The sequence below is a fragment of the Crocuta crocuta genome, unplaced genomic scaffold (genome assembly GCF_008692635.1).
Source record: "Crocuta crocuta isolate KB4526 unplaced genomic scaffold, BGI_CrCroc_1.0 scaffold271, whole genome shotgun sequence".
Classification (NCBI taxonomy): Eukaryota; Metazoa; Chordata; class Mammalia; order Carnivora; family Hyaenidae; genus Crocuta; species Crocuta crocuta.
Window position 1 is genome coordinate 436,829 of NW_027527824.1, and position 8,083 is coordinate 444,911.

At 42.9% G+C, this 8,083-nt stretch overlaps 1 long non-coding RNA gene across 1 annotated transcript in view; it reads right to left on the reverse strand.

The window, feature by feature from the left end:
- LOC144241704 (uncharacterized) overlaps positions 1–8,083 on the reverse strand; it is a 52,754-nt gene that overhangs the window by 1,092 nt on the left and 43,579 nt on the right. The gene's annotated exons all lie outside the window — the stretch shown is intronic.

The window sequence follows — 8,083 nt, forward strand, 5'->3', positions numbered from 1 at the left end:
GGAATTTGGTAACTTTTTACACAGTTTGACTGTGAACCTAAAAGTGCTCTAAAAATAAAGTTCATTACTTAAAAAGAAAGTAAGTAAAAAGGATTTTTAAAAATCCTATTTGTACCAGTTAGGAGTGTGTGGGTGTGTGGGCATGAGTGGATGGATGGGTGAAATGGTTTAAGGAACAATGAAAATTTTTGGTTCACTTTTAAGTCCTAGAGTAGTTCTGGCAACAGGCATTACCGAATCTAGAGTATCTCCATCTCTCAGCTGTTTTCTACTGTGTTGGCTTCATTCTCGCGTTCCATGTGTTGGCTCCCAGCAATTCCGGGCTTATATCATCCTCCCTGCTTATAGCGTCAGCAGAAAAGAGGCACATGCTATCTCTTTCAATGGTCTTATTAAAAGTCTTGCCCGATTGGTGTTATCTCCATCTAGGTCACATGCCCATCCCTAAACTGTGGCCAGGGGAATGCAACTCCCTGATTTGCCTTATCCACATGTTACTCTCTGGAAAGGAGGAAGCTGAGTGGTAAAGTCAATTTTTTCAAAGTACATGCAGTGGGGGTGGGGGTGAGCTCGGCTTCCCTTAGGAAAATTAGGGTACTATTATCAGAGGTCAGTGAAAGAATGCTACACAGCAAAATCAGATGCTTTACTAAAATAAGCCAGGGCGCTGTGTGAGTCATAAAAATGTTCATACCCTTTGATACAGGATTCCCATTTGTGGGAAGAATCCAAAATATAAGAAAAGTTGTATTTACAGATTTTAATTTCGATGCTGTCAAAAAACTGACAACCTAATCCTCTTATAATAGAAAAGTATTTTCATACCCCATATATCTACACAGACTAAATGTAATCATTTAAAATAAAAATTAAAAGGGCACCTGACTGGATCAGTTGGAAAAGTGTGAGACTTAATCTCAGGGTTGTGAGTTCGAGCCCCATGTTGGGTGTAGAGATTACTTAATAAATAAAACTTTTTAAAAACTGAAAATTCCAAACAGTTAACATTAAAGAGTATGCTTAAGTGGGAAAATCATATACATATGTGTATATACATAAATTTATGTAAAATGACACATATAGATATGGAAAAAAATGGAAGAAAACATGCCAAAACAATAACTTACTAGGGAAAGTTCTACCATTAGAGTGGTAGAACTATGAATGATTTTTTTCCCTTTATTTTTCAAGTTTCCTTTTAGGTATGTATGTTATTGTTATGATTTAATCATGCACTTTGTAAAACTTTAATCATGCACTTTGTAGTATCTTAATAAGAATAGTCCATTCTCCTAAGAGAATTCTCCTATGATGGAACAGAACCAAAATAAAGAAACTGTGTCATCAGTTGACTAATGATTCTGGGAAAGGTCATAGAACATTAGAGTTAGAAGAAATCTCAGTGGTATTCAGTTTAATCCCCCATTTTACAGCAGAGATATCTGAGACCCAGAGAGTCAAAGTAACTTACACAAAGTCACACAGGAACCAAGGGCAGGTCTTGTGATTTTCAGGCTGACATTTCCTACACTGATTAAACCAATCTGTTAAGATTTGGATTTTGGGGGTGCCTGGGTGGCTTGGTTGAGCATCTGACTCTTGATTTTGGCTCAGGTCATGATCCCAGGGTTGTGGGATAAAGCCCCGCGTTGGGCTCTGCACTGAGCTTGGAACCTGCTTAAGATTCTCTCTCTCTAAAAATTAAAAAATAAAAAGATTGGATTTTTGTGAGACTTTCTGCTTTCCTGAAAACACATCCTCAAGTTCAAGTTGATATCCAGCCTTTCATTACTAATTCAAATTAAAGCAGCTATTGTCACTTGCTGGGAAAGTGATATTTTTAAAAGGATATTAAAAACTAATCTTATGGCCCTTTAGTGCCTTGCCTTGCACATGCTTGTGTATCTTTTTTTTTGTAAGCAATTTAGTCAATAAATACCGAGGAAGCCCAGATCTGTCTAAATTAAATGGACCAGTGTATGGTCTACTTCTTTTGGGTGTCGGCCTCCTCACTTATTCATTGAATGAGGGTTAGACCCAATGCTAGGCTTTGGAGATCAGATGCATAAGGTACCATGATTATCCTCCTGGAGTTCACAGTTGAGTGGGGAGGTTAGACACATGCAGATAGCTCTATATGCCATAGGGGAACATGATAACACAATGTTCATAAAAGTGTTTAAGAAGATGCTATGGAATCAGGAAGACAAAGGTTTTCATCACAGAAGGCTTCAAGCAGAGGTAGCATTTGGGCTGGCCTCTTGAGTGAACAGGCTTTACCAGGCAGAGAAGTGGGGCAGGAGTATCAAGGGTATCACAGCAGAGGAAATAAGTAAAGCTTGGAAGTATAAAGGGGCACATAGAATGGCAACCTCAAGGAGTGAGATGACAGATGTTAGGCTCTTAGTGGGGCTCAACTGGGAGTACTTGTTGGACTAACTTAGCAAGCTCTATCAAATTTCAGAAGATTGTAATGTACATCTTTGGCTAAAAACCTTAAATGACTTCTGAGATCTTACATATACCCTCAAAGTTTTGGGGTCTGTGGTTGCCACAGTACCTCATGAGACAGCACCAGACCTAATGACACAAGTTATTGTCATTTAATCCACGTTGGAACCCAAGTGGCAAAAATACCATCTGTGCTCTGTATGGAGATTTGACACTGATTGATGACTTGATCATTAGAAAACCAAAGGGAATTGCAAATGAAAATAGAAATAAAGACATAATCGCACACATTGAGTTTTCCCTAGTTCATTTTGGGGCGAAAAAAGTTTTTTTCAGGTTCACCCAAATGCTAAGGCACCTCAGGTGAGGAGCTGATGATAATCAGTAATTATCCAAGGTGAGATCCAAGATATTTCATAAAGATGGAAATAATAACCCTGTCGGAAATGGAAGTCATCTATCATGGGGGAGGGGGCTATAAATCCAAACATAATATTCAACTTGTCTTCACCTCAGAGAGTTTCCAGCTGTTTATGACGTTTTGCTGTGATTTGCCAGAGATGAAATGCATTTTTTTAAACTCTGCTCCAGCCAGCTGAACGAAAGGCTTGGGAGCCATATTCTCTTCCAAGAAGTGTTGAGCACTTGTGAAGTCTGCAGAGAAATGGTAGAAGGTGTCTGCTTTCTTGTCAGTTCCAATGAAGATCTTTTCATTGCAACCCTAGAATTGATCATTATTTTCTAAGTGAACTAGAGAAGACCAGATCAGGTCTCTCTTGGGTTGAAAGGGTGCTTGCTGTGATGTTATGAGTTTTAAACTTAGCACGTCAAGGCCAGTGGTTCAAATCCAAGCCTCGCTAAAGGCAGAGGTAATAAAGGAATGCATGCTTATGGAGAGCCTGAGGAATGCATTTGTTGAGAAATGATTGCGGGAAGGAAATGGTCCAAATAATGCTTGGGTGAGTGTGTGCCCGTGTGCACACACACACACACACACACACACACACACACACACCCTGAGCTGAAGTGTAGAAGGGAGTCTATGGTGAAAGCACTTAATCTCACCAGACTGACTGGAGACTTCTTGAGAGCAAGGACAGAGGCTGAGTTCTGAATTCCCAGCACTGTTGAGTAAATTATTGGATGACATGTTGAACCTGAGAAGACAGTGGTGTGGCCATGTGGCAGTGTCTTCCCACAGTCACTCCAGACTGCCTAAGCTTCCCAGACAAACCTTGCACCTTCATGTCCTGCCCTGGGGCTGTTCTCTTCCCATTCTTCCTCTGTCTGGAATAGTTTTATGCCATCCCTTCTTCCACCCCCTGGCCTTTTGAAGGCTATTAAAACCATCATTCTTTATAGTCCGTCTTAAATGTCTCTTGAAAATAGTTTTCCATGCACAGATGGGAGCAGGGAATGTCCCTGGAAGTTAAAGAGGTCTGGGTTTGAATCCCAATTCTACCTCTTTCAGGTTCTTGAGAAAGTTACCTCAGTTTCCACCAGATGGGTTTGAGGAAAGGTTAATGTGATAACATATGTACAGCGCCTAGCTCAGTGACCAACACTGGATAGATGATCAGTGACTCGGTGTTAGCTCTCTCCATTCATTCACCTTTCTCCGTGAAACCCAGCTCTGTGCTTTAAAAGTGTTGCCTCCCTCTACCTATACATTCTTTAACACTTCTTTGCCCCCACTCCCAGATATAATTGCTACCTTCTCTGTTCCATAGTGCTTTGCTTAATGTCTCTTTTCTAGCACTTATTATAGGCTGACTTGTGCTATGACTTACTGTGTTTCTCTCCCACTTTGGCTGAAAACACCTCAAGAGCAGTATCCCCAGCAACCAGCATAGAGACTAGTTTAGGACAGGCATTCCGTAAATGGTTGTCTAATTGAAACAACATTTAACCCAGCTTTCCAGGAGGCAAAGTGAGCATGTAACATGTCTTCTCCCAACAAGTGCTGAATGGTCTAAGTAGCGAGGAGGAAATTCCCGTGCAATTAAGTGGTTCAAAGTTGATTGCTGTCTGTCCAGCCCAAGTGAGCAGAGCCTCCACTTCCAGATGTCTTTGTTTCCCCCACTTCCAACTCAGCCAGGCCAGAAGAGCATTCCCATAAGGGTAACCCAATATATCTTTTTTGGCTGATTTGATTAGAGTGTGAAATACTTTCTTTGGAGAAAATGCACAAGAGTGAGGTTTTTCTCTGTTTTTGCAAGGGACAGAAGGTGATGGAGAGAGAGGGAAATTGAAGCCAGAGGAAAATCTATTGTACCCCAGGAGATGAAGAACACATGTAGCCAACACAACAGATATTGTCCTGGGTCAGAACTTCAGAGCCTGAGCCATAAATGACTCCATACCTTGCATTGATCTTAGGGAAAGAATTAAGAAGAAAATATAAAATCCAAAAAAATTCCCTTCCCCAGAAACTATTCTTTGCAGTGATATTTGTACCAATGAAGAGCTGGAAGCAACCTAAAAATTCAATTCAACAAATATTTACTGAACTACTAAGTGTAAAGGGGCACTAGAGTTATGGAGATACTGGTGAAGCTAGATTTCCAAACTCAGTCTCTTCTCTCCACTCAATTATTTTCATCTCTGGGAAAAGCACACTATATCAGTTAGCATTCAGCTAAGGCACCGGAGCTGCTATGAGATGTGGGATAAGGGATTTATTATAGAAGTTAGAGCTTATACAATTGTGGGAGGGACTGAAGCAACGCAGCTCTGTAAGGGGGACATTCAATGGAGTCACCAACCAGTTGATCCGCAAAGCCAAGCACACCCAGCTGATATGGGGCGATGGAGGAGGAGCTGATGGAGAAGTCTACAAGAGAAGGCTGTGGGTCCACAGCCAGACTGCTGGTGGTGGGCTTGAAGCTTTGATTGGCCGGCAGAGTTAGCAGTTAGGAAGAGCTGAGTGTGGAGTGGGAAGGAGAGGGAAGCAAGCTGGAACCGGCTGGCCCATCCACATCTGTCCACGACTGCGGTGACCAATGGTTACTGATTCACTTCTGCTTTCCAAATCTCAGGCAACTTTCTTTTTAAACCAACTGTAACCTTTAACCATGCAGTTGGCATCTTAACCAAACCAACACACATAAATTTCGCCTGTCACCATAAAGTCATTTCTGTCTCCTCCCAATTTTCTACAATGGAGAATGAGAGGGCTTTTAAGTCTGGCAGGCCTGGGTTCTAATCCTGGCTAGGTTCTAATCCTAGCTGTACGACCTCAGGGAAATCACCATTTCCAGACCTTGGGTCAGGAGTCATTCCTCTATGCTCCTGTAGACCCTTGTGCTTCTCTCCATGGTATCCTTTATCTCCATTGCTTGTCATTATCTATTCATATGTCCCTTTCCTCTCCCAGACTACAAGCTTGAGCACAGGGGTCATATCTGATTCTGCTCTGTAGTTATGGTGCCTAACAGTGCCTGACACAGAATAAGATGCTCAACAAATGCTGGCTGAGGAGGAGTCCTTGAGATGGAGAAGACAAACTCACCAGACTATCAAGCTAACCGTGGAGCCCAATACTAAGACATGAAGGGAGTGAGACTCACCGCTGTGTAGAGGTGCGCTCAGTACCCTCTATGAAAATGGGCTCCAGACACCCTTACCTCATCCACAGCTTCCATCTTAAACCATTCCACTTTCCAACCTGTTTTAATCATCCTTATTCCTCAGGCTTTGGCTTGTCTTCTGTGTATCATCTGCTATCACCTCTTGGACCGATTACTTTAAATGTTCAAGCCTCTGACTCTCTATCTTGCTTGAATTTTTATTTCCCCCTTTGATCAAACTATTTTCCCTTTTTTGGCATGTTTCCCATCCTCGTACCTGAGGTTCTTAGGTCAGAGCCCATGAAAGTCTCTGCCCTCAGGGAGTTTTCAGGCTGGTGAACAATAGACAAGAAAACCAGCAATTCCTGGACATTGTGGTAAGAGGTCTGTTGAAGTATGTTCAGGGTACTGTGAGCATAGAGAGAATGAAGAGCACTTAATCTTGCAAAGAGAAGGAAGTATACAGTGATCTGAGTTTTGAGAAATTGCTTAAGAGATTCCCAGACAGGGGGTGCCTGGGTGGCTCAGTCATTTAAGCATCCACTCATGTCATGGTCTCAAGGGTTGAGAGTTCAAGCCCCACGTTGGGCTCTGTGCTGACAGGTCAGAGCCTGGAATGTGCTTTGGATTCTGTGTCTCCCTCTCTCTCTCTGCCCCTCCCCCACTCATGAGCACGTGTAAGCTCTCTCTCTCTCTCAAAAACAAATAAACATTAAAATAATAATAAATATTAGTAATAATAATAATAAAGGAGATTCCAGGCAGAGGAACAGAGGATATGTTTTGCAGACAGAGCCCAGCAAAGGGGTAAAGACTGGAGAGACAGGGTCTGGAAGGCTACAGGGTGGTTGGTGGTGGGAAGAGCATGGAAACACAGTTGGGAAGTGGAGGGAAATGAGCCAACATTGTAAAATTGGGAGATTTCACATGAAATTCTGAATCTCCCGTTTCTGCTGAAAAATCAGAAGATCTGGCTATACTGAGCTCTCCCTCTCATATGAGCTGAGAGGTCTTCATCCTTGTTAGATGCCATATGTGCTTTCTGTTGTTGTTGTTTAAAGAATGGACCTTTTATTTTTATTTGTTTATTTATTTATTTTTAAAGTAAGCTCTCAGCCCGACATGGGGCTTGAACTCACAACTCTGAGGCCAAGAGTCACACGCGCCACCGACTGAGCCAGCCAGGTACCCACCGTATGTGTTTTGTAACTTGCTTGTCTCCGCCACACTATTTTGTCATCACACACTCCTGTTTTTCTTTAAGGAGAGAAATATTTCTCGTTACCTGGGTCTCTGAAAAGTGGGGAAGTGGCATTTAGGCACAAGAGCCAGGCATTCCAAAAGTTCGGAATAGCATGTTTCTTGTGGACGTGAAGAAACAAATGTATCAGTTGGAGGAATGCCACTTTCACTTAAACTTAGTCCCCTTCACTCATTTATGTTACCTGCAAGGTTTGCTCCATAAAGAGTGATGACTCCATGGGGCTGCCTTACTTTTCATAAAACCTTGCAGTGTTCACAGACCATCAAGAAGGAATGTGCCAGGGGCGTTAGTCTTAAAGAAGGCGTAGGAGACACGCACATGTCTGACTTGTCGAAGGGACACCAATGCTGACTCTCAGAGCCTCAAATAGGCAATGAATCAAGGAGAAAGAAATGAAGAGGACTCAGAAAAGGGCTTATCCGTGGCCCCAAAGCAGCTAATGGCAGGAGTTGTCCACAGCCAGTGACAACATAGAGAAAATGCAGGGCAACCCTCACCTCCAGATCCAGAGCCAAAGACCAAGGTGCTCCCAGTAATGGTGCAGACCTGGCCCAGCTCCTCAGTAAGAGGGTTACTTTAGAAACCCCCTTGGTTCTCACATCCGAGGATGGCCCTGCTCCGTAGCTAAGGCCGCCAGCCTTCCCAGAGCCTAGAACTCCTCCTATGAGCTCTGAGCTCCTTGCAGCTGGCCAAGTGAGAAAAGGCTGCCGTGGGCTCCTTGGGGGCCTCTTATTTTCACTGATGATTCTCCGCAGCTCGGCTCTGGCAGTCTTACCTCCCCCCCACCCGCCCCCCTTGT